The sequence below is a fragment of the Triturus cristatus genome, chromosome 2_1, assembly GCF_964204655.1.
Source record: "Triturus cristatus chromosome 2_1, aTriCri1.1, whole genome shotgun sequence".
NCBI lineage: Eukaryota > Metazoa > Chordata > Amphibia > Caudata > Salamandridae > Triturus > Triturus cristatus.
In genome coordinates this window covers 1,190,914,679-1,190,941,970 of record NC_140581.1, presented here as the reverse complement: position 1 = coordinate 1,190,941,970, position 27,292 = coordinate 1,190,914,679, and the positions used below count along the sequence as shown (strand labels likewise).

At 47.9% G+C, this 27,292-nt stretch overlaps 2 pseudogenes; both read left to right on the top strand.

The window, feature by feature from the left end:
- Positions 1-21,752: 21,752 nt before the first annotated feature.
- Positions 21,753-21,870, top strand: LOC146866598 (5S ribosomal RNA; annotated as a pseudogene).
- Positions 21,871-22,195: 325 nt separating this feature from the next.
- On the top strand, positions 22,196-22,314 carry LOC146866597 (5S ribosomal RNA; annotated as a pseudogene).
- The last annotated feature ends 4,978 nt before the right edge of the window (positions 22,315-27,292 follow it).

Below are 27,292 nucleotides of genomic sequence, written 5' to 3'. Positions count from 1 at the left end.
TAAAACGCGCATTGCGCCATTTCTGATTTCCATTGCTGATTTTGCCTGGATGATTTTGCCACAGTCTGTTTTTGCCTAAACGCGCTTTGCGCCATTTCTGATTTCCATTGCTGATTTTGCCTGGATGATTTTGCCACAGTCTGTTTTTGCCTAAACGCGCTTAGCGCCATTTCTGTTCTCCATTGCTGATTTTGCCTTTGATGATTTTGCCCATTAGTATGTGCTGAAATACTATTGAGGAGTTTCCTTTGACTTTTTCGCTGTTGCGACTTGCAGTTTGTTTTCTCTACTCGGAAGCAGGGGTTAAACTCTGATTACCGCTTCCAGGGTTGTTATTGGGAAACCAGCTTGCATTCCACTGACCACGGTGTGAGAGCACCGACATCTGCTTTACTGTAGAGCCTGTCCTTGGCCTTTCACCTACTCGACGGCCGTGTAGCGACCGGCGTTCCCGCAGTAGGGTGAGTTCCTTGAGTCTGGGACAGGACATAGCTCTGTGTGTGCTTCCATTGTGGTTGTGGGTTCTTCACTGACCATAGTCTTCCTCCTTCGCAGGTCTTTCCGAGATACCCTGCACCCCTACCCACCGCTTTCATTCAGGCTCCTTTCCCTGCGTCCATCTCATCCCTGCTGGGTTCTACGGTCCACGAGGGTCAGGTGGGTGCGGGGACGGGCGCTCCTGTCGTCTCTGTGGAATCGCTGCACAAGCAGAGGTAAGTCTTGTGGAGCATAACTGACAGAATACGAAGCCCACGTTTACTATTCTGCCCGGACGACATGGGCGACCCAGAGGTCACCTTGCAAGACATTGCCTCCATGCTAACCGCAATACAGGCAGAAAACCTCAGCTTACGTCACGACATGACTACTCTACAGGGCCAGATGTCATCGGGGGTCACCAACCCTTGGGGGTCCGCCCCGAGCCACCGGAGCATACAGGAAGGAATATTACGACAGCCAACATTTACGTTCGGGGGGTCATCTGCCGCCAGCAACCCGACTCCTGCAGTCCAAGTTATCGCTCCTCATCCTGTACAACTGGCACCACCGGAACGGTTCTATGGCGACAGTACCAAGTATGGCATCTTTATCCATCAATGCCACTTGCATTTTATGGCCAGGAATACTGCCTTTCCTGATGATGCATCCAAAGTTGCCTACATCCTGTCGTACATGGGCGGAGACGCCGCTCAGTGGTCAATAGCATTGGTTGAACACGACGACCCCATGCTGCACCACCTGCCGACCTTTAAGGAAGCTATGCGACGTATGTTCGCGCGGCACACCTTTGTGCAAGCCGCTGATAACGCGTTGCTCAGCCTCAAGCAAGGCAACCAGGACCTCCTGCACTACATCACCACTTTCAGTAGGCTAGTGATTGAGTCCCAGTGGCCCGAGGACAAGAAGGTGTCAGTCTTTTATCGAGGTTTGCGAGACGAACTAAAGGATCTCATTTCGCAGTTCCCTGACCCACCCGAGGAAATCGGTCCCTTCATCGATCTGGTGGTGAAGATGAACTTTCGGTTGCAAGAACGAAAGTCAGATAAAGGAGGAAGCAGTGACAGTCGTTTCCTATCTATGGGGGAGAAGGAGACCCGGAAGACCCAGGAAGGGCCCGGTCCCCAGAGCGACGCACCTGAACCTATGCAAATCGGAGGCATAAGAGGTCCTTTGTCAAGTCAGGAAAGGGAACGGCGGAGGAAACAGAATCAATGTCTATACTGTGGGAAAAGCGGACACTTCGTCAGGGAATGTCCGGTGAAGCCCACGAAGTCCCGGAGCGGGAGGCCGTTCGCGTTGCCCATCACCAAAACGGAGAAGACGGGAAACGAGACAACCCAGTAGATAAGGGGATCCGTCCTCTGGGTTTTTCGTATTGCAATGCCGCGATCCCTGCTGTAGTCGACGGTACTCACCATATAGGAATGGATGTTTCCTTGCAAAACCAGGAGGGCAGAACCTGGCAAGTAACGGCGATGTTGGACTCCGGTGCTACAGGCTGTTTCATAGACACCGCATTCTCACGTGCCTTGGGTATAGCTACAGTGTCAAAGGCCCATCCCGAGAGGGTCAAGGCGGTGGATGGAACAGACCTAACTTCCGGCCCTATTCGGCACCACACCGAGAACATGACTATGTCCTTTATCAATCACCACGCCGAAGTCATCAGCTTTGACGTCATTGATGCTCCTCAATTCAAGGTGATATTGGGGTTGCCGTGGTTGGTGAAGCACAATCCTCGCGTTGATTGGGTATCCAGAAGCATCCACTTGGATTCAGAGCATTGTTGTGATTCCTGTTATACTCAAGACCACCTCCTCGGGACTCGCTCCATACAAGCAAGATCGCTGCCCGTGCAAGGAATGGGGTTGGTTTCCCAAGCAGCCGTGCCCAAAGAATACCTGGACCTCGCCGACGTGTTCGACAAAAAGGGAGCCAACACCTTGCCGCCGCATCGCTCGTTCGATTGCCGGATAGATCTGATTCCCGGTTCCACGTTGCCCTGCAGCAGGATTTATTCTCTCACGGAGAAAGAAAACGCCCACCTACGCTCCTACTTGGACGAGTATTTGGTCAACGGCTTTATCCGTCATTCCAGGTCTCCGGTTTCCTCTCCTCTATTTTTCGTGGCTAAGAAGGAGGGCGATCTGCGGACGTGCATTGACTTTCGAGCGATGAACAACATCACCGTCAAAAACCGTTACCCGCTACCCTTGATAACCAATCTCCTGGAACAGGTAAAAGACGCCTCGGTGTATACTAAACTCGACCTGCGGGGTGCGTACCATCTAGTCAGAGTCCGAAAAGGCGACGAATGGAAGACCGCTTTCCGAACCAAATTCGGGTTATTCGAATACCAGGTCATGCCTTTCGGACTCTGTAACGCTCCCGCAGCGTTCCAGTACTTTATCGACGAGGTGTTGCGGGAGTTCATAGACGTCTTTTGCATCGTCTACATAGACGACATCTTGATCTATTCGCAGACCATCACAGAGCACGTGCAGCACGTGCGTTCCGTCCTTCAGCGGCTGGGTAGACATCGTCTGTATGTAAAGCTGGAAAAGAGCGCCTTTCACGTCACCACGATCGAGTTCCTGGGGCATGTCATCACTCCAGCGGGCATACAAATGGACAACAAGAAGGTGGAAGCCATCCTGTCCTGGCCCCCCCCGGAGTCCGTGAAAGGGGTACAACGGTTCCTGGGGTTTTCCAATTACTACCGCCGATTCATTACTGGCTTCTCCGAGATGGTAGCCCCGATTACCCGGTTGTTGCGTAAGGGCGTGCGCTTCGATTGGGATCAAAAGGCGGATGACGCCTTCCAAGAACTGAAGAGACGTTTTACCATAGCCCCGGTTCTGATGCACCCCGACACCAAGCAGCCCTTCGTCGTGGAGGCGGATGCCTCTAAAGATGCCATCGGGGGCGTGCTGTCTCAACGGAGCACCCGCACTGGACTACTGCATCCGGTGGCATTCTATTCCAAGAAACTACAACCTGCGGAACGTAACTACTCGGTGTCGGACAGAGAGCTCCTTGCCATCAAGACCGCTTTCGAGGAATGGCGCCACTTCCTGAAAGACGCCAAACACACCGTAACCATCTATACGGATCACAGGAACCTTCAGTTTCTCCGGTCAGCACGCGCTCTCACCGCCCGACAACTCCGATGGACCCTTTTCTTCAATGACTACGATTTCATGATCACGTTTCGGCCAGGAAGAGAAAATGCCAAGGCTGATGCCCTCTCGTGGATGGAAGAAGCTGACAACGAAGCTGAGAACACCGAGCCTGTTCCTATCCTTGCCGAGAAACACTTCCAGGGTGTGGTGACGTCTTCGGGCTTCTTAACTCAAGTACGGAAGGACACGGAGCAAGTCGACCTGGAGGGACTGGCGGATGGACGCACGGACGTGTCATACACGGACGGATTGCTGTTTCATGGAGACCGGCTGTATCTACCTGGGGTGCCCAGTCGGCAGGAAGCGGTCCGCCTATGTCACGACCACGTTTTGTCCAGCCATCCCGGTTTCCATAAGACACTAGAGCTCTTGCAGAGACAATTCTGGTGGCCGACCATGGTGGCCGACACAGGACTTCATGTGAGGAGCTGTACCATCTGTCTCCTGAGTAAGAACGCTTCCGTGCCTCCGGTGGGCCTTCTGCGTCCCATTCCGATACCACCGTATCCATGGCACACCATCTCCATGGACTTCGTGGTGGAACTCCCCACCACCAAGACGGGGCACACCACGATTCTCACCATCGTCGACCATCTGTCCAAAATGGCGCATTTCGTGCCTTTGCTGAAGGTGCCCACAGCTGTGACCCTGGCCGGAATCTTTGTGCAAGAAGTAATCCGCCTTCATGGCATTCCATCGGTGGTCATAACAGACCGGGGATCGCAATTCGTGTCCCACTTCTGGAGAGAGGTGTGCAGAATCCTCAAGATGGACGTACGCTTGTCCACAGCGTACCACCCACAAACGGACGGTCAAGCGGAAAGAACAAACCACACCATGGAGCAGTACCTCCGTTGCCTGCTGCTTATGGTTGACAAAGACTGGTCCGAGGTCCTATGGATGGCTGAGTACGCCTACAACAACAGTAAGCATTCTGCCATCGGAATGTCTCCCTTCTTTTGCCTCCAAGGCCGTCACCCCCGCACCTCTGCCTGGGAAATACCCCGGGACTGCTCCTTGCCGTCAGTTCATTCCTATCATGCTGCCTTGCGTACCATCTGGCAACAAGCTCGGTTTGGGTTGGCCAAGGCAAAGGACACCTACAAGGCGCATGCTGACGCCCATAGACAGAAGGAACCCGAATACCGCTTGGGTGACCAAGTGTGGTTGTCTATCAGACATCTCAACGTGCATGGCCCCAAGAAACTGTTACCCCGTTATGTGGGTCCCTTTGTCATTGAGAAGGTGGTGAATCCGGTGGCTATGAGACTCACGCTCCCTCCGCACATGAGGATCCACCCCGTTTTCCATGTCTCTCTTCTGCAAGCGGTCCGCCCGGATGGCGGGGTTCCCTCTCCTCCGTCTCCAGTGGTGGTGGAGGACCACGTGGAGTACGAAGTCCGGGCCATCCTGGGTTCTCGTCGTACCAAGGGGAAGTTGTTCTACCTGGTCGATTGGAAGGGGTACGGCCCGGATGAGCGGTCTTGGGAGCCTTTGTCCCATGTTCGCCATGCTCCTGTTCTGGTCCGTGCCTTTCATCTCAGTCACCCCTGCAGCCCTCGCCCTGCTGTCCCTTTTTGAGCCCCTGGGGGGGGGGGGACTTGTTTTTGAGGGGGGGTTCTGTCATGTTACGGCGCTTGCCGTCCCCCGCCACGAAGACGCACACACAGAGACGACCCGAAATACTCACTTCCGGGCGGAAGTCGAGTACCGGTCTAGTCATCCACAGGACACTAGGGTCAAGGAAGCGCTTCCGGGGGAAACGCTTATACGCCGCGTTTCCCGCCGGCTCGGCGCTTCGTATTCTTTGGAGTTCCGAGCAGCGAGGAGCGAGAGTGACCGTCCTGAAGCCGAACGGAAAAGAACGCCGTCCCTATCCAGTGGAACCTGTTTCTACCTTCGTCCACGCTTCGGAACCAGTCCTGGCTTCTCAGGTTTTTCCTAGACCCTTGTCCCCTAGGCTGTTGAAGGGTGCCGTTGCTGATTTGCCTTTGATGATTTTGCACAGTTCATTTAGCCTAAAACGCGCATTGCGCCATTTCTGATTTCCATTGCTGATTTTGCCTGGATGATTTTGCCACAGTCTGTTTTTGCCTAAACGCGCTTTGCGCCATTTCTGATTTCCATTGCTGATTTTGCCTGGATGATTTTGCCACAGTCTGTTTTTGCCTAAACGCGCTTAGCGCCATTTCTGTTCTCCATTGCTGATTTTGCCTTTGATGATTTTGCCCATTAGTATGTGCTGAAATACTATTGAGGAGTTTCCTTTGACTTTTTCGCTGTTGCGACTTGCAGTTTGTTTTCTCTACTCGGAAGCAGGGGTTAAACTCTGATTACCGCTTCCAGGGTTGTTATTGGGAAACCAGCTTGCATTCCACTGACCACGGTGTGAGAGCACCGACATCTGCTTTACTGTAGAGCCTGTCCTTGGCCTTTCACCTACTCGACGGCCGTGTAGCGACCGGCGTTCCCGCAGTAGGGTGAGTTCCTTGAGTCTGGGACAGGACATAGCTCTGTGTGTGCTTCCATTGTGGTTGTGGGTTCTTCACTGACCATAGTCTTCCTCCTTCGCAGGTCTTTCCGAGATACCCTGCACCCCTACCCACCGCTTTCATTCAGGCTCCTTTCCCTGCGTCCATCTCATCCCTGCTGGGTTCTACGGTCCACGAGGGTCAGGTGGGTGCGGGGACGGGCGCTCCTGTCGTCTCTGTGGAATCGCTGCACAAGCAGAGGTAAGTCTTGTGGAGCATAACTGACATCCGGATGCTCCCAAACTCGTGTCAGTAATTTAACAATTGCGGAAGCTCCGACATGCGCTAGTCCATGTGCCATCTGAACCATAGGTTGTACAAAGGCCTTGGGTAACTTCCATTTATCCATCTGCTTACTTCTCCAACACCCTTCATCATCCAACTCCCCATCATTGGACCATTGCTCCCGTTCCTTATCGGAAGCGGTCCTCTGTATTTCCAGCACTTCTCTCCTAGCATCGTGCCATCTTTCTGCCTGCGACTTCACAACATACATTGCAGTAGCACCAGGCTGCATCGCAGTCTCTCGTGCCACACGGTCTGCTAAAGCATTCCCTTCTCCAACTTTATCAACCACTTTCTTATGGGCACTACATTTAATTATAGCAATCTTCTTTGGATATGTTAATGCAGTCAAAAGGTTGTGAACTAACTCCCCGTACGTTATCTGTGCTCCATGTGACGTTAAAAACCCTCTCTCCTTCCAGAGTAGGCCACAATCGTGCGCTACTCCGAAGGCATAGCGGCTATCTGTATAAACATTCACGCACAATCCTGCACTGAGCTCACATGCTCGTGTTAATGCTATCAGTTCCGCTGCTTGAGCTGATTTCTGCGGTATGCGTGCTGTCTCCACTATTGTTTGTAATGTGGTAATTGCATACGCTGCTGAAGTCGTACCATCTGGTAGCTTCAGGCATGATCCGTCCACCCACAGTTCTCCATCTATATCTGTAAAGGGCGTATCCTGGAGATCAATACGACCCTTTGGCTGTTCCTCAGTCACAAGAATACAGTCATGTGCTTTTCGTGCTTCAAACTGAGTTTCCGGGAACGGCAACAATGTGGCCGGATTTAACGTTGCACATCTCTTTAACGTAATATGAGGAGCCAAAAGCGTCAACTCATATCCCGTTAAACGGGCACTGGTCAAATGCTGCGTCTTTGTCTGATTAAGCAGGGCATCAACAGCATGGGGAACTAATACCAACAGTTTGTGAGATAACACAATTCCCTCACTTTGGCGTATTGACACAGCTGTCGTCGCAACCGAGCGAAAACAACCAGGCAATGCTCGGGCAACAGGATCAAGTACAGCCGAAAAATATGAACAAGGGTGCTGCTTGTCGCCGTGCATCTGCACTAAAACTGATAATGCACATCCATCCTTCTCATGCACATACAGTGAAAAGGGCTTCGTATAATCAGGGGTACCTAACACTGGTGCTGAACAAAGGGCTTGTCGTAATTGCTGGAAAGCAATTTCACACTCATTTGACCAGGGAAGAGGGATTGGTGTGTCTTTTGTCAAAAGTGCTAACAGTGGTTTAGCTATGTGTGAAAATCCCAATATCCATTGCCTACAAAAAGAAGCAAGACCCAAAAATGCACGCACATCCTTCTGTGTGGAAGGCACTGGCGTGTCCAAAATTGCTTGAATACGATCTGGTGTGAGTGCACGCCCCTCCTTAGACAAAAGGTGACCCAAATAAGTCACCTTTGGTCTACAGAATTGCAATTTCTTCTTCGACACTTTGTGATTGTGAGATGCCAAAAAGGAAAGCAAGGATAACGTACTCTTTTCACACAACTCTGGGGTGTCGGCCGCCAACAAGATGTCATCGACATATTGTATAAGGGCGACACCCTCGGGCAGAACAAAGGAATCCAATTGTCTTTTCAATGCTTGACTGTAAATGCTAGGGCTTTCTGTGTAGCCCTGAGGGACTCTACAAAATCTATAAGACCTATTATTCAAAGTGAAACCAAAAAGGTATCGGCTATCAGGGTGAATAGGGATCGAAAAGAAGGCATTTTTCAAATCAATAACTGAAAACGTGGTCGCCGTTGGCGGGACCAAAGTAAGTAACGTCGTGATATCAGAAACCACTGGATACTGGGGTATCACAATCTTGTTCACTTCCCTTAAATCAATGATAAAACGATAAACCCTGGTATCCGTATCTTTCTTTAAAATGGGTAAGATAGGACTGTTGCAAACATTATAGGGAACTTCTTCCACTACCCCCACCTTAATCAAATCCTGCACAATCTGTATGAGTGCCTCCTCCCCCTCCTGGGAAATGCGATACTGAGGGAGGCGCGGTAACACCGCACCCTCCTGGACACTAATATGGACAGGCGGAATCACCATCTGTCCCACATCAGTATCCGAAGTAGCCCACAAAGAATGAGGGAGGGAAGCTAATACAGTATCCTCTGCAACCACACACATGCGGTCTGTCATAGGGTGATTATCGTTTAAGATCACACGCACTCCAGTAGGGGAGCAGCGGATCGTTGCTCTGAAGTACTTGAGCATATCAAGACCCATAATGTTGTCGGGCGTGTTCGGGGCAAGCAAAAACGGACAGGACGCAGAAAGGTTGTCAACATGGAACGCAAGAGGTCGGGAAAGAGGGCTTCGAGAGAGTGTACCATCAAACCCTACCGATGTAACCATTAAGCCAGATGGGGGAGCCCGCGGAACCAATTGTTTGGACAGTGCACTGCGAGTAGCTCCTGTATCAACTAGGAACCGATCAGTAGAACCCAAAACATTTGCTGAAACATAAGGACCCTTCTGATCAACCGGTACTTCAACTGATTCCAACCCCCATCCGACGCAATCCTATGCATGCTCCGAATCATGATACCCAGAGCGGTCAGTCCCAGACATCTGATACTGATTTTGCCGATCAAATACATTGGGTCTATCTCGTTGCTGCGCGTTAGGTTCAAAGTGAGCACGATCATTAGAATTCCCCCTGAAATTCGAAAAGCCCCCTCTACCTCTCGGTGGTCCCTGACCACGTCCCTGACGGGATGCATATAATACCGGACAATCTCTAGCCCAATGACCCGACTGCTTACAATACGCGCATTGATTTCTATTTACATCTAACCGACCCGAAGGGGGACCATAGAATCCTCCCCTACCTCTGTCGACACCCCGACGAGGCAGACCATACACTTGCGCTAACATCACCTTTGTTTTCAAATCTTTCGATTTCTTCTCCTCATGCCCCTTCGCTTCTTGTTCCTGACGCTCATAATACTGAGCCATAGTCAGGAGGGATGCCGGAGACGAGGTGGACCAAGAACTTTCACTCGCTTTCAATCGAGCTGCTATTCCCGGCAATAAATTCGCCACATATTTATCAACAAAAAGATGTCGACCCGTATCATCCGTAAGTGACTGACCACTGAAATCATGAAATGTCTCCTCAAAGCGTGTAAAGAAATCTGAGACTGATTCATCAACCTTCTGTTTACACGATGCTAACATATTCCAGTCAATCTTTTTAGGGGGAATAATTGTTTTCAACTTAGTCAAGATAGCAGCAGGAAGATCTAAAATAATCCGCGGTGGTTTTTGCGCGGGTTTTCTCTCCCTATCCTCATCCTCAATCTCGGACCACCTAGCCTTAAAAGCGGGAACATCATCCAGCTTCCCCACAGATCTCCACATATCCGGTGGTAATATGAGCCCAAAGAACAAATCTATATCTGCTAAAGTCATAGTACAAGAATTCAAGGCCCCTTCGACCTCTTCATAAAAGGCCGCTGGATTCTTGCGGGGGTCAGGCAATGCATTCTTTAATGCCATAACATCAGCCCTATGCCAGGGAGTATAGACCCAATTATACACAAAATATCCCTTAGCATCGGCGGAAGTAATATCCGAACTAGTTCCCGCTCCTTTAGGAGGAGGTGCCGCCTCTCGCATTGGTTTAGCATGCACTAGTTCGCTCTTATCTGAGTGGGAGGTAGATGATTGGTCATCGCCGATACGTGGATCCGACTGCTCCTCCTCCCCTGCTTTTAGGCACGCTCTCTCTTTAAGGTCACTCGCCGCGTCCCGCAATGCAAACAGCCGTCGGACCGCATCAGGTGCCTTAGAGGGAGAAAAAACACCGTTACGTAATGCTTTAGCATCTAATACTACATCATCAGGCTCAAAAACTTCTGAATATTTCCGAAAGGCAGTAATCACTTCGTCAGAAAAGGTTCCCAGAAAATACAACTTCTCTCTATCCCGCCACTTTTCCAAAGAGTCCAACAATTCAGCAAGGGATAACTTGCCCTTAAGTGCACGAAGAGAAATTTTCCGAAGCTCACCCATACGCTCAACTGATAACATAGACCGCGTGTCTACCTTATCCGAAACCAATCCAGAATCCTGTGAGCTCGGGGCAGTTGCGCCAACATAAGGGGGCGGAGAGCGATCTAATAAATAAAAATCATCGTCAAGATTAGTAAGGACAGGATAAAGCGGTTGGCGGACAGCATATTGACCCGAGACTTGCAACCTACGCTCTTTCTCTTGTCTCTCCGCCAGTTTTCTTTCTTCCCGACGCTTCGCTTCCTGCGGTCTCACATGATAATTTTTCCGTTGCTCTTTATCAAACAGCGCTTTCTCACGTTTCTCTCGCTCACGCACTTCCTTCACCCATAACCGTACACATTCAAACATGTCTTGCCGAGCACGCCGTTTACACATACACTGTTCCACATACTCAATCTTACGCATATCAAACGATCCATACAAAGGCCAGCGCAACTCAGGATCCTTTTTGGTGTATTTCCTCCATACTGTGCTGTACATTATAGAAGAAAGACCATGCTTCACATACATATCGCTATTAGAAGTCCCCTCTGGGGGGGCTGGAGCAGATTCCTCGAGGCTTAACCGGTTTCCAAAACAGCAGCACCACTTACGGAGTGCGCTAAAAGCAGGCATGCTCAAAAATAATGCAAAATATGCAGTATTATCAAAAATGGCACTTAAACTTTGCGCTGTTCAAATTTACACAGCTCCGGAGAAATATCTCCACATTACCTGCCTATATGTGTTGCAACGCATATATTCTCACAGTAATCAATACAAGATATGACCGGTCTTCACAAATCAAACTCAAATAGCCAACCCAGGCTTCAAAACTCGGAGCAAGTACCGTACAACGGTTCTTACCAATCAAGAGTGTCCAGATTCCAACTGCCAAGTTCCAAAATTCGCCCAAACGGCTGTCACAGCAAAACCGACAGAAGAGGTCTCAGTCGAGGACCGGCGCCACCCAGAAGGTCAGTTCGGAAGGGAAGGAAGAAAACCTCGGGATGCCAGGACTAAAACCGCCACTGGCAGTGATCACATCCCCGGCCAAATTCCTCACCTTCGTCACGACCAGTCCTTCGAGCATCCGAGTCGCCGATGAGCCCCACGTGACGGGCACCAATTGATAAATACAGGCCCCAGCTAGGCCCGCAGAATACAAGGGTTCGCTCTCCTGTAACAAAAGCTAGAAGGAAGTTGGCACGGAAACTGCAAAATACAAAGACAAAGTTTATTAACCCTTAAGGGTGGTCCTACAACCTATACAACACTCTTCAGTATTGCATAGAGTAGCACAAAGAACTTGCGCACACAGTCCCCTTTTATACACAACAGAGGGGCTCATAAGTGGGTGGATACAACATGAAGCAAAGAGTATTACCTTTTATGGACATTTTCGATACAGAATCAATATGTGGGCGGAGTTAACACACTCCTAAGCCCGCGAAAACATGGTCAAGCAAGGACTAACTGATAACAGATGTGGTCAAGTCTGGGCATGCGCCAGACGGACAAAGGAGCTATTTAAAGACTGTTACTAGGCAGATTATGAGAGCAACTGATACGAAGATAGGACTCTTCTCGTGCTGAGCACGTGGAGACACGACAATACAAAATGGAGTCCAGACATTAGTCAACATAAGGAGAGAAACTTGGTCCAAGGAAGGGGAATTCATGTCTTTAGTGAATGCTTAATTATATCGCTGTTTCAATTTTCAACAGAGTGAGCAGGTGTGGCGAGCCATGCATTGGCGCCTTCCGTGTTGCACTGTACGTGGGCACATGGAGTTGTTCCACACACTTATATAATGCAGGTAGCTGGCGTTATGCTCGTGCACAGGTTGAGACATGGCCCAGTGTTTTGCCATGGAGAAGAGAGGGGGATTCAGGCACTGGCCACCCTTGTCTACATGCCCGCAGTCCACCTGCTGACGAGCAGACATTCCCACACCACCCAAGGCTGAATTGGTCTCCCTGTGTATCCCTTTCTCACTCCCTCTCTGTCCCCCTCTCCCTCCCTCCCTGTGTCAGCCTCCTCCCTCTGTCCGTCTCCCTGTGTCTCCCTCCCTCTCTCTCCCCCTCTCCCTCCCTCTGTGTGTCACCCTCTGTCACCTCAGCCCACCTTCCTAGACACACACTTTTTGCAGATCTTTGAATGGCCCTTGGCTTGTTCATGTGAGTTTGTTTCTGATCTCCAGAGACCCATTGGGTGTAGTGTCTGTGTCTGCGCTGCTGCTGTGGTGGTGTGTGCTGCTACTCTTTCACAGTGTTGGCTGTTCATTGGCTGCTGTCATGTGCAAAAAGTGCCTTCACCCCATGTCTTCATGCAAGGCGTCCGCCATTTGCAGGCAAGTCTTTCCTGTGTGTGGACACACTGTTTGTCTGGCTGTGACCTAGGTCATATGGGCAGAGGGCATTGTTGTCTGCTTCTGAGTTGCACTATGTGATTTTTGAGGCCCACACTCCCGCCATCCGGGTTACCGTGTCTTGTGTTGGTGTTTTCTGTGGCCTGTGACTTGGCATTGTTCAGCTGGGTGCATGGGGCATGGTGGAGCTAGTGGCATGTGCGTGTTTATGGAGTGTGGTTGAGTCATGCGATAGCTTTGGGGTGGTTGCATGCATGATTGTGAGTTTGGTTGTGGATGACGTTCCCCCCATGTGAGGTGAGTTGTTTGTGTACTCACCAGGCTCTCGGAGTCCTTCTACTCCCTCCACTGCCACCACCGGCAGTATGGCCATCACCTTCTCCTCCCAGGGATGGTATTGTACGCGTCTGCGGGCCGGCCCTCCTCCAGTGATGTTGGCCTGGTTGTGGTCGTCGGTCATTTTGCGGCGGACCGTCCTCCGCAGATCGTACCACCTGGCTTGGCATTCATGCCTGGTCCTTCTGGTGGACGCAACAGCATTCACAGCATCGACAATCGTCTGCCACATGGCTGTTTTTTCGGAAATGCTGGACTGTCTGACCAATGTTCCAAAGAGGTGTGGCTCGACTCTGAGGATTTCATCGACAAGGACCTCCAACTCTTGGCTAGTGAACTTTGGATTCTTGTTAGTGGGCATGGTGAGGGGTGTGGGTGTGGATGGTTGTGGGGGGTGTGGGTGTGGATGGTTGTGGGGGGTGTGGGTGTGGATGGTTGTGGGTGTGTGGGTGTGGTTGTGCAGGTGTGTGAATGTGATGAGGGGGTGTTTGTGAAGGTGGTTGTGTGAAGGTGTGCAGGTGTAAGGTGTAGTGGAGGTTGTAGTATGGTGCAGTTGTTTCTCTGTGTGGTCTGGCAGCAGTGGGTCTGTTGCAAAGGATCATGGTTTGTGTGTGTTGGGCCTTTTTATTGGTCCATTGGTGGGTGTGGCTGTGCTTGAACTTTGGGTGGGTGTGTTATAAGGAGTGGTTGTGTTTTGGGCCTCTGTTTGGGAGTTTGGCAGTTGCAGGTCAGTGAATAGGTTGTATTTGTGCTTGTTGGACATGTTTTGTGGCTTTGTGCGATTCGAATGGAGTCTTCTTGTGTTGTTTTGCTTTGTCCTGGTTGTGTACGTGTGTTTTTAGCGTCTGTACGGTGCGTACATCGGCCATTTTGTTGTACAGTGCTGTCCTTGTCTCTGGCTTGGTACGACTCGTACATGCGTGATGTTGGGTGAGGGTGCTGGTGTTGGGGCCTGGGGTGCGCTCCGTACTTAGACTGGTGGGGTGTGTGTTCGCTCCGTACATACACGGTTGGGGTGGGGGTACGCTCCATACATACGCGGGTGGGGGTATGGTCCGTACATACACTGTTGGGGTGGGGGTACGCTCCATACATACGCGGGTGGGGGTACGGTCCGTACATACACTGTTGGGGTGGGGGTACGCTCAAATACATACGCGGGTGTGGGTACGGTCCATTCATACACGGGTGGGGGTACGGTCCGTACATACACTGTTGGGGTGGGGGTGCGCTCCATACATACGCGGGTGTGGGTACGGTCCATTCATACACGGGTGGGGGTACAGTCCGTACATACACTGTTGGGGTGGGGGTGCGCTCCATACACACGCGGGTGTGGGTACGGTCCATTCATACACGGGTGGGGGTACGGGCCGTACATACACTGTTGGGGTGGGGGTACGCTCCATACATACGTGGGTGAGGGTACGGTCCCTACATACACTGTTGGGGTGGGGGTACGCTCCATACATACGCGGGTGGGGGTACGGGCCATACGTACGGGGGTGTACATACACGGGTGGGGGTTCGACTCGTACATACACGGGTGTACATACACGGGTGGGGGTTCGACTCGTACGTACACGGGTGTACATACACGGGTGGGGGTTCGACTCGTACATACGAGGGCTGGGGGGGTGGTTGGGCGCGTACATACGGGGGCTGGGGGGGGTGTTGGGCGCGTATGTGGGCACATGTCTCCATGGTTGCTATAGGAGTTCGGTGCGGACGGTGTTTTTTCCATCCGGTTGTAACATCGGACGCACGGGATGGATCGTACTTGCGCGGTCGGACTTCACTTTTCACATTTGTACGGTAAATCGTCCGGGGACGTGTCGGACACATTTTCCAACCCGAGGACGTGTGGGGAATTATTCCCAATGCGATTCGTATGGACTTTTTCCCATGCGAATAGTAGTTGGCAGTTTGTACGGCACTTGTACGATTCGTACGGTAAAAAGACCGGATACGAGTCGTACGGGGAATTTTTTTCCAGGATCCTAATCGGCACCCAAGTGTCTTACTGGAACCTGTTATGGGGAGCGGCTAACTGTGCAATTCCTCAAACTCAAGAAAATATCTTTTTATGTAGATTGTTAGCTGTACCCAATTCTATTCCCATATATAGTGTGCATAAAGAACTGGAAGCTACATATAGTAACGATTTTATAAGCATAATAAGTTTAAATACCTGGTATGGGATATAGAGTAAGGAAGGCACAAAGTTCACACAGGAGGTCATCAAGGATTGTATTGCACTTGATCATGGGAAAAAAATCCCGTGGCTGATATACATTAAAAATCTCTTAAATAAATGCGCCACAAACATTGATTTTAATAATCCCTCCCAAATACTTGAGTACAATAAAAAAGATCTGAAGACTAGTCTAATGGAATCACGGAATTGGTCAAGGGAAGTTGACACTAACATGAAACCATTGACCAAGGCATACTGCAATAACACCTTTGGGATAGGGATTCAAAATTATTTACTACAGGTCACAAATATAAAACATAGATTTTACCTTAGAAGATTACGAATGGGGCTGGCCCATTTTTTAATAGCTTTTCCTAAAATGGGCAAGTGGGACCATATTCTTCTAAAGTGCCCTTGTGATGGGAAATCAGATCAGAAATCATTGCACTTTATCTTATTTTGCGGTTTTTATAGAGATATCAGGAAGAGTCTCTTACGGCCGCTGTTTTTAAAGGAGAGACTGTTCACATATAAAACCATCTTTGAGTATATTAATGGCCTAGTAAATCTTTGTAAAGTTTGTAATACAGTGGCGGTTTACATTCAAAAGGCAATCAAAATAAGATACAATAATTCTCATCCGGAGGCCCTTGTTTACGAAGAAACTGGGTCACATAATGATAAATGACGTCCATGTTTGTATTTTTTGTTCTTTTAAACTATATATTCTAGCATATGGCACTTTATGTACTATGTCTTTCTAGATATACTGATGAAATCCTTAACCTAACACACTTTATTTCATATATTTTATATATATTTTCAGAAGAATAGTTATGTTACTGGAGTTATAGCCCTGCACTGAATTGGTAATTTTGCACACAACACTTTATGTATAAGGTTTTTCTTGGGTCTGCCATTAAAATTCTAATTTTACTGTTATTTTTAAATGCATTTTATTGCATATTCGGCAATGTGATGATGTTCTTTAAAGTTATAGCCCTGCATCGAATCAGACATTTTTGCATGTATCACTTTAAGCATATGGTTTCCTGGGCCCTGCTCTTTTTATCGCTTTTTTAAATGCATTTTATTGTAGATTTTGTGATGTGAAGATGTTTATGACTTGTAGGATGCTTTTATGGTTTGAGATTTTTAAACCGAATAAAGGTTGTTTGATTTGAGTTGATTTGATTTGGACTCACACTAATGTTCATAACGGAACAAATGATGTGGCACTTGGCATGGTGTTGCCTCTGGGTGCACCTTGTCAGCTTGCGGGAACTAAGGTGAAATGGGTGAAAAGAACAATGACGAAGGAGTTCTGCGAGGAAGTAACAGATATCGAGATCAACAATTATAGTAATGGTATAACTTTTGGATATATTATGTCTTCTATTTTTACACTGGGTGGAATTGCCATGGCAAGAGGTGAAAAGGCTCAAGAGTATTTTGGGTGTAAGTTGCAAATATTATCCAATACGACTGTGGCAGCTCTGCATGACATCGCCACTCAGTTAGAAAGCATGGAGATTTATTTCAAGCAGACAAGATATGCTGTTGATTTTTTTGGGGCTAAGAATGGTGGTGCGTGCGCAGTAGTTGGCGACCAGTGCGTAGTCGGGGTAACAAATATGGAAAAGAATATTACCAAGCATATTCTGGATATTTTAGAAAATGTCAAGGGGATGGAAAGTGGAAATTGGAATTGGTCTCTTCATCGTGGTTGGGGCTGGATCCTTGAGAAAGTGATTTACCTTATTGCTATATTGGTGTTTTACTGTGTTCTTGTTCAATGCCTGCCTGCCTGTTGTACCTATTGTACTAGCCTGCTGAAACCCAAAAGACAGATATAGGTTCATGACACCAATGCCGCAATTATGGTCCCGAAGGATACTGATGACCTCATGCAGACAGATGAGGGCATCTTCGTGACTTCTTCCCTTCTCACAGTTTCTCTTCCTGATGCTGAAAGTATTGAGTGTCACTTACGATTGCATTGATTTGTATGTTCTTTGCTATTGTAGTAAAAAATATGTTTAGCTCATGCTAAAAGGAGGGTCTGTTAGAATAGAAAAATTCATGTTTGTGCATTGTTCTATGTATGTTAGCATTCGCAGTGCCATTTGTTATGTAGGCGCCATTTTGAATCGTGATCGAAACTAATCCTTTGCTATTTGTGAGAAACGGCCTTCGCTAGGTTTCGTTTCTCCAAGGTTGGGTTTTGCTTTACTAATGAATAGACTGTTCTTATCAGCGCATACCTTTCCCACTAGATATAGGCCTTCTACCTCTTGTCTGAAGACGGGCCCGTCTGCAGTGGCCTTGGACTCTGCAACTTTGTAAGATATGAGTACTGAGGTTGTTTTTTTCTCTCGTTCACATTGCTTTACAGCACCTGCCTGGAAAATTCCACTATGGGCGTGCACTATCCCATTTACTAAATGTACTAAATGTATCTCTATGCTTGTGGGCTTTAGTCCCTCTGCAGTACTCCTTAGAGACTGGGCAGACAGGGCTCCACTCTGAGTGTACTGTGAATAAACAGATGTTGGTTTGTATTCTCTACTGTCTGACCGACTCTTCATTTGGTGTGGAAGGCTGAGAGGTGGTCGTGAGTGACCCGGGTGACCCTAATCGGGCCACTTCCTTCACATTAAGTTCGGCAGTGGTTTCCGATGCCACTTCAGCCCTATGTACCCGGCTTCCCTGGGATAGGTAACTCTGATACTACGGTATCCACGGGTGGCACTATAACCACCTAAGTTCCACAGGATTTCTCCGAAGTCCACTTGGAAGGGTCCTAAAACTTTGAAACTTCAACCGAGACTCCCCCATAGAATTGTACGGCGCACGCGGTCATGTTCCCACACTGCACCAGTACTCTGTGGGGTCTCTACTTACTCACCTTTGGTGGTTCCTTGGGTTTCCAGCGATTCTACGTCCTCTAGACACTGTCTTGACTCAAGTCGTAATTCTGATACCGCTAATTTAGTATATAGTTTGGTCTTCCCCTGGAGCCCACTGTGTATTAGTGCTACTTACGATTGTTTCTGTGCTACAGTATTGTGTGCTTTGTGAGTATCTTCATGCAGAAGATACTGTGTCATTCTTAAAGAGTGTTATATCAATAAATACATAATTTTAAAACTACAGTGTGATTCTCCTTTCATTTAACCAATACTATAAGGTTGCTATCTGGTAAAACAAGCTGCTTAACATTCCTTCAAGACTGAGCCTGAAGGCTGCTATTCACAGCTACCACTAGCTTTCAAAGGTTATCGTTGATCTCTTAAATCACCATAAGGGTTGTTTGGACTGGTACAGGGTGCCCATTTTAATTAGTGGACAGCATATACCAGGCCAACTTCTCACATTGGTGGGATTCAAGCCTGCATTGTTTTAACAGATAAATCTTTGTATTGATTAACTGAAAATCACTAAGTACTAGGAACATATATTACTAGCTTAGAATAAGTAAATTCTACTGAACTTAGGGTTGGGTAAGTCAAGGGTTTAGCACACCCTTTCTCTAACCTCAGAGAGTTTAGTTCCCACTAGGTTAGGTAGGTGCAATACCTCACCACACTTAGTATGTTTACTAAAGGAGATGCCAGTGGCTCTATGCCCGCTAGATACAGTGAGCTTTCATTCCAAGAATTGAAAGCCCTGTGTGCCTCTAGAAAGCTGAAGACAGGGAGCAGTGCCAACACTCAACGTCTAATAGAGATGTTACTGTTAGATGACCTAAGGAAGACTCCTGGGTCAGATGAACAGGACAGAGTGGGTGGGACAGATAATGAAGACAGGTCAGGAGGTGACACCATTTACGACCTGGAATCTAACCCTGACCTGGGGAACCAATATGGGTCCCTCCTGGATAACTCAGATCTTGCAGAAGGCAGTGTAGAATGCCATGATGGCCCCCTCTTCACCCTTCCTGGCAGAGGGCAGAGTGTTGTGTCACTAACTCCACAGGAACGAAACGATGCTCAAAAATGGCCCACCTCTTGATAGCCTCAAGTGTGTTTGCTGTTATAGCACAGATCAGTGAAGTGATCGAGTGAGGGAAGGAAAGGGTGGGGACAGAGGGAAGGAGACCTGAAATGACAGTAAATGATAATCTCATGAGTAACAGGATGGAGTGTATTCTAACAAGTATATAACCACTATGGAGTCTTTCAAGTACCTGTGAAAAAAAAGAAGGTGATCTTTTCAGATGAGCCCTTGAAGAGGATCTTGCTCTTATTTACTCAGCAAAGGACCATAACCATAAACCTTCTGGTAAGGGCACACTAATGATGATACATGGGAACTCAAAGGATATATGCAACCATTAGAACATACGATCTTTCTATTGAGGTATGTATACTTTCCAACAGTATTAGTTTCCTCACTGAATCCAGACCTACCCAGTTATCACCAAGCCTTGTGTCACAGGGTAGTAAGAGATAGGAACAATGGCTCTTACACCATTCCCTGCTATTGTGTGCAGCGTGAGCATAGAGAAACATAGGTGATCAAGCATATAAATCATGTATACATAAGCTTAATTCAGTTTTCACTTACCTTGCAGTGAAATATACTATAAGGATATTTTGTGCATGCTATGCATTGTCAACACTCATGCTCTTCGTGTTGTGATGCACATCTCCAAATTACCACGAGGAGCATGTAAAATACAAACAAACATAAAACATACAGCATAGGAAAAGTATATCTTCGAAAAGCGCACACGTTTTAGAAGTGTTTTTGGTCCAGGCACATGAGGGGCCAAATGGTGAAAATCGCACCGAGAAATGCCGGTATCCCTAACACCTGCATGAGACGACACACGTGTGTCCCACTAACAGGGAGGAACACCGTATTAAGGAACTGAGGAGAAATGCCTGTATCCCGACCACCTGCACAAGACGTGTGTCTCACCAACAGGGAGGAACACCGCATTATGAAAATGAGGCTGAAATGCCTTCCAAACAAGATTCCTTCAACGGCGTGACGAAGTCCACGCTTAACCAAATAATCGGGTCCCCAAACGAACGTAATGATGGTGTTATGACACCCTTATCGGACCCGCACAAGGAAAAATAAAGAAGCAGCTCCCAAAGCGTCCGAACTCCTTCCTGGTAGCTCTTGGAATAATCAGCAGCGCAGCGGGGACGCAGACATACTTATGACTCCCTCCGCTCTCCCTAACGGCAGCGTGCCTTCTGCAAAGCATCACGGGATGTGTAGTCCACCATGTATCATGGGCGAAACGTCCTAGAGGACGCATGGAATGTGTCGGGAAAAGAAGGCATGTAACTAGCCTCAAGGTGAGACAGGGTTCACGCAAGCTGGGAGGGGGGTAATATGACACAGAGTTTACCAAGGAGATCTAGATCTCCCTCTGTAGAGTCTAATCACTCAGGGCAGTCTGTATGGTCCTCTGTATCTAGCAAGAGGGACCACTCTTATGATAGTGTGTACCAATTGCTTAAACTTGGCTCAGGCAAGAGCGATTGCCAATTGCTAAAAAGTCTCTAGAATTAAAGAGAGCTAGAAAAAAGTTGGGACTAGAGCCCCATGGAGACAGCAACAGTGTCCCTAGAATTAAGCAACGTTCCTTTGATAATAGTAACCTGAGCAAGATTGTCCCTTCCTACCATGTTGGGATGACATCCATAAATGGATAACTGCTTTGGAGAGGGCCTGCAAAGTACAGAGGGTCCCTCAAGAGCAGTGGGCAGCTATTGTGTGGCTCTCCTTTTCTGGCAAGGGTAGAGGTAAGCTCCTCACTGTTAGAGAAGAGGATGCTGACAACTACTCATTCTTGTAGAATGCTCTGATTGATGGGTTTGACTTAACCACTGAACAGTATAGGATTAAGCTCAGAGACACCCAGAAGACACAGAAATGGGATTGGGTAGACTTTGTGGATAGTGCATTCAAGGCTCTGGAAGGCTGGTTGCTTGGCAGCAAAGTAAATGAATTCAAGGGATTGTACAGTTTAAATTTGAGGGGGAAGATACTTAATAATTGCCAAAATCAGTTATTGCCTCAACACCTGGTTGACTCTGATTTGACTTCTCCCCAAGAATTGGGAAAGAAGGCATATAAGTGGGTCAGAACCAGGGTGAAACAGAAAAAACAGATCAATGGTGGTGACCAAAAGAAGCAAGATGCTAAAACTCCAGACAAGGGCGGGGACAAGGGTAGACATCAAAAGTCTTCATCAGGGCCCCAAAAACCTGCATCGGAGTCACAATCCAGGTAAAGACAAAAAGAAACCTTGGTGTTATTTCTGTAAACAGAACAATGTTTCATGCTTACGACCTTACCACCCTGAAACCACCTGATCTCATCTGATTACAGAAGTTTAGCAGGGTTGGGCATGGCTAGTACCTGGATGGGAGACCACCTGGGAATACCAGGTGCGTAGGCTTTTTTTTTTTTTGTTTTGCTTTAGGTGAATGAGGGTGGATTGTCTTGCTTACTATGGCCAGCACTGAAGAAGAATGAAAATAGCTAAGAATCCCCAAAGTCAGTGGTTTGCATGCGTCTGGCCATACCACCCTGAAAGCACCTGATATAAGAAATTAAGTAGGGCGGGCCTGGTTAGTACCTGGATGGGAGACTGCCTGGGAATACCAGCTGATGTAGCCTTCTTGTTTTGCTTTAGGTGAATGGGGGTGGCTTGTCTCACTTACTATGGCCACCACTTAAGAAGAATGAATAAAGCTAAGATCCCCATAGTCTTTGACTTTAATTCCTATCTCCTCACCACCCTGAAACCACCTGATCTCATCTGATTTCAGACGTTAAGCAGGGTCAGGCCTGGTTAGTACCTGGATGTGAGACCACCTGGGAATACCAGATGCTGTAGGCTTTTTTTTTTTTCTCTATGTGAATGAGGGTGGCTTGTCTCGCTTACTATGGCCAGCACTGAAGAAGAATAAATGAAGCTAAGACCCCCAAAGTCAGTGCTTTTCATGCCCATAGCCATACCACCCTGAAAGCACCTGATCACGGAAGGTAAGCAGGGTCGGGCCTTGTTAGTACCTGGATGGGAGACTGCCTGAGAATACCAGGTGCTGTAGCCTTCTTATTTACTTTAGGTGAATGAATGTAAGCGGCGTGTGCCGCTTACCATGGCCAGCACTGAAGAAGTATTAATAAAGCTAAGAGCCCCGAAGTCAATGCTTTTTTTATCCCTCCGGACTTATTACCCTGAAAGTGTCAGCTCTGATAGCTTCAAGTAGAGTCCGATGACCACCTCGGAGTTGGTTCGTTGCACAAAGGGTTCCACCTCTTGATCGTTTCCTCTCTGATTGCTATTACAGCACAAGAGATAGATCGGATCAAGTGAGGGAAGGAAAGGATGTGAACAGCGGGGAGGGAAACCTGTAAAACATAAACATAGACCATTAAACTTTATCTATACTTCATCTCTACCTGACTACATAAAGCATGGGAATGTACCCTGTGAGAAGCTTTCGTTACCTGTAAAGAAAAGAATTGTGAACATAATTCAAAAGGCATATACTATTCAAATCTCTGTGATTGTCTTGTATCAGGGGTTTGTTTGGAGCCTATAGTTTTGTTACTCCATTGAACACAGTAAGCGTTAACAGCACCAGAAACAACAGGGATTGATATTCATAGCTCCATATGATTTGAACTCCACCGTTTCTCAACACGGTTTCGGCCAATAGATTTCGTGCACTTCAGTTACCGGTTCTCAACCCGGCTTCGGCCCTCAGTGCTCCCCCCGGGAAGAGATATCCTCCAAATTCCCCCCAGCTCCCAATGTTCGAGCCAACAGGGTTTCGTTTCCCAAAGTTGAAGATAGGACTTCTTCACGTGAGCTATCTTTTCTCTATAAACGTACCGTTTACTTCACGGTGTTTCTCACGCTCTCTCTCTCATACAACAGTAGAGCCGTTCACCTCACGGCGTGTCTTGTCACTCTCTCTTTCTCTCTCAAAAGGAACAGAGCCGTTACCTCACGGCGATGTTCTCGCTCTCACACGCACTTCTGCTCTCTCCAGGTTTGAGGGGCACCCATATGCTTGATACCCTTCTCGTATCACATGTCCCAACACAAATGCCCTGGGAAGCGGTACGCCCACGATGCAGTTAGTAGCATAGCGGCTTCCCCGAACCCATTGCCTCCACACTCTAAATATATCAGAGACTTGAATGGTGCAGATGCACCCTTACCCGACCTCCGCCTCCTACAGACTGACCCTCCTATAATCACCGCAAGACTGGAACCAAAGTAGGAATATCCGACAGCGCCATGGTTCCTCCGTTCTTCTTTTCACGGCGCGTAAAGCCGGAACACGACGCATTGCGTCGGAAGTGACGTCAGCGCGCGAGCACTGCGCCGCACTGGCTGCTGGGTAGGATAGTTCCGGTGAACCTGACAACGTGCCGCAAACAACCCCGTAACAGTACATCCCTCCCCAGCGGGACGTTGTCAGGGTTTTGGTTTTAATGGATTCAGAGCGTGAAATCTTTTTATCAGACGCGGAGCATGTACATCCTCCGCAGGCTCCCAAGAATCTTCCTCAGGTCCGTATCCCTTCCAGGATATCAAATACCATATCTTCCTTCCTCTTTTCTTGGAGTCCACCACTGCACGTACTTCGAATTCTGGTTCATTGTCAATGAGAATTGGCTTTGGGTGTCTGAGTGCAGGAGTGTGGGCTGGTTTTAACAAAGAAACATGGAAGACCGGATGAATCCGCATGTGATTTGGTAACGCTAGTTTGACCGCTACCGGGTTGATGATTTTGAGTATTTTGTAAGGACCAATGTATCGAGGGTTGAAGATGCTATAGCGTCGAAAGCGGATATTCTTGGTGGATAACCATACCACATCTCCGCTCTTATACAAAGGTTCGGGCCTCCTATGTTTATCGGCTTGTGCTTTATACTTGGCCTTTGCTTCCTGTATATTTCTTTGGGTGTTCCTCAAGATGCCTTGGATTCTGTGGATTCTTGTTTGTACTTCTGGTACCTTACTTGTGTCCTTGGGCAGAAGAAACGGGAGGAACCGGGGATGAAATCCATAAGTAACAAAAAACGGTGCTAGTTTTGTGGTACTGTGTTGAGCGCTATTGTAGGCTATTTCCGCTAGCCATAACCACTCTACCCACCTTTCGGTAGTGCTTTGGACGTAGGCTTTCAAATATTGTTTCAATGTTTGATTTAACCTCTCCGTCTGTCCATCTGTTTGTGGGTGAAAACTAGTTGACATGTTAGAATTAATTTGCAAGGCGGAACACCATACTCTCCAGAACTGAGACGTGAATTGGGTGCCTCTGTCTGTTATGATAGTCTTGGGAAGGCCGTGTAGACGTACTACATGAGTCAGTAATAGTTTGGCTACTTGTCCGGAAGTAGGGAGACTCGCACACGCAATAAAGTGTCCCATCTTAGTCAAACTATCGATCACCACCAGGATCGTGGTACATCCGTTATCCTTAGGTAATCCTACAATGAAATCCAGCGATATGTGCTCCCAAGGTGTGTCTGGGGTGGGCAATGGCCGAAGCAGCCCATATGGTTTACCTCGATCAGGTTTGGTTTGCATGCAGACCTGACATGTTTGTACTAGCACTCTTACATCGCTGGACAGTGTGGGCCACCAGAATTGTCTAAGAAGCCTGTCTTGGGTCTTTTCCCTTCCGTTGTGTCCAGCTGTGGGTGACGCATGACACCAATGTAATGCTTCCTGGCGTAAGCTGGGGGTAGGTACGAATAACTGTTTTCCTTTCATAGGGAGGCCTTCTCGAACCTTCCACTCTTTATGCTCCACCAGCCATTTTTTCCATTTAGGTTTTCTCATTTCTATTTTCACTTTAGTGAGGAATTGTTCGGATTGCACTGCGCATATTGCCTGTTCAGGATGTATGATGGATCTCGCAATTGGGTCGGAGGGCGTGGGTGTACTTTCCTGCCGTGAAAGGGCATCTGCTTTTTTGTTTGCACTTCCAGGTCTGTATGTGAGCACAAAACGAAATTCTTCAAAAAATAGCATCCACCTTAGTTGTCTGGGTGAGAGGAGGCGAGCTGAAGTCATATACTGTAAATTCCGATGGTCGGAATATACAGTGGTCATGTGTTTGGCCCCCATTAAATAGTGTCTCCACACCTTGAAAGCGTCTCGTATAGCGAGTAGCTCTTTTTCTGCTATTGTGTAGTTAATCTCTTGTCCACTGAGTTTTCTAGACATGAAAGCGATGGGGTGTAACAGCCCATTCTGAGAATCCCTCTGGGATAGTACCGCACCAATTGCAACTTCAGAGGCATCGGCCTCAACCAGGTATGGTCTGTCAGGATCAGGGTGGGCCAGCACAGGCGCAGTGGTAAACGCTTCTCTGAGTTGACTGAACGCCCGTTGTGCCTCCGGAGTCCAACTGAATTTAACCTTTTTTCGGAGGAGTTGTGTTATGGGGGCTACTATATCTGAGAATTGAGAAATAAACCGCCTATAAAAGTTGGCAAATCCTAAAAAGGATTGCACGTCCTTTACATTTGTAGGGGTTGGCCACTTCTGTACTGCCGAAACCTTTCTTTCCGCCATGGTTTGTCCCTGAGCTGACAACATTACCCCCAGAAACTCAACCTGATCTACATGAAACTCACACTTACTGAGTTTACAGTACAAATTATTGGTTCTCAATGCCTCTAACACTTTCCCTACATGTTGTGGGTGATCCTGGTCGTTTTCTGAATAGATGAGGATGTCATCTATGTAGACAATTGCAAACCGATCCAAATATTCTCGCAAGACTTCGTTTAGAAAGAATTGGAATGCTGCAGGTGCATTGCAAAGCCCAAACGGCATCACTCGATACTCGAATAACCCATATCGAGTGCGAAAAGCCGTTTTCCACTCATCACCCTGTCTCATGCGGACAAGGTGGTAAGCGCCCCTTAAATCCAGTTTGGTATAGATTACTGCCTTCTTCACTTGGTCCAACAGGACGGAGATCAAAGGTAGCGGGTAACTATTTTTGATTGTTACTTTATTCAAGGCGCGAAAGTCTATACAAGTTCTTAACTCGCCGTTAGCCTTGGGAATGAAGAAAAGTGGCGATGCTTCTGGGGACTTTGATGGTCTAATAAACCCATTTGCTTGGTACTTCTCGAGATAATCTCGCAAATGCTCGTTTTCTCTTTCCGAGAGAGCATAGATCCTCCCGCATGGTACCACCGCCCCCGGAACCAGATCTATTTGACAGTCGTAAGAGCGATGGGGAGGAAGCCTATCAGCCTGCGTCTCATTAAAGACCTCTAGATATTCTCTATATATGTCTGGTAATTTGATGTCCTTTTCTGCCGCTGTAGCTATGGTATACCCCTGTGAAGGAGGATCTTCCGTCTGTTTCTTCTCCATCCCACAACATTGCTTACAAAACGGGGATGCGAAAACTATACTGTGATTTATCCAATTTATGGTTGGGTTATGTTTGGTTAACCATGGTAACCCCAAAATTACCCCATACACAGGTGTCTTGATGATATTAAATGTCAACCATTCACTATGTTGTTCCCCACATCCAACCTTCAGGGAAGGGGTACAGAATCCTATGGGTCCGGAAGCTAGATTCCTACCATCCACCGTTAACACATTTTCCAACTGTTTCTTAGCTACTCTTGAGATACCCAACTCCTGTACTACTTCTTCATCCATAAAGATACCTGTAGCGCCTGAATCCAAAAGGGCAGTTGCTTCAACTGGTTTCCCTTTGATATGTATCTGAAGTTTAAAAAAAAAATGTTTTTTCTGTCCTATCACCGAAGGTATTTCATATTGGCCCATGGAATTTCCTCCCCCAATCCCGGGGCCTGCT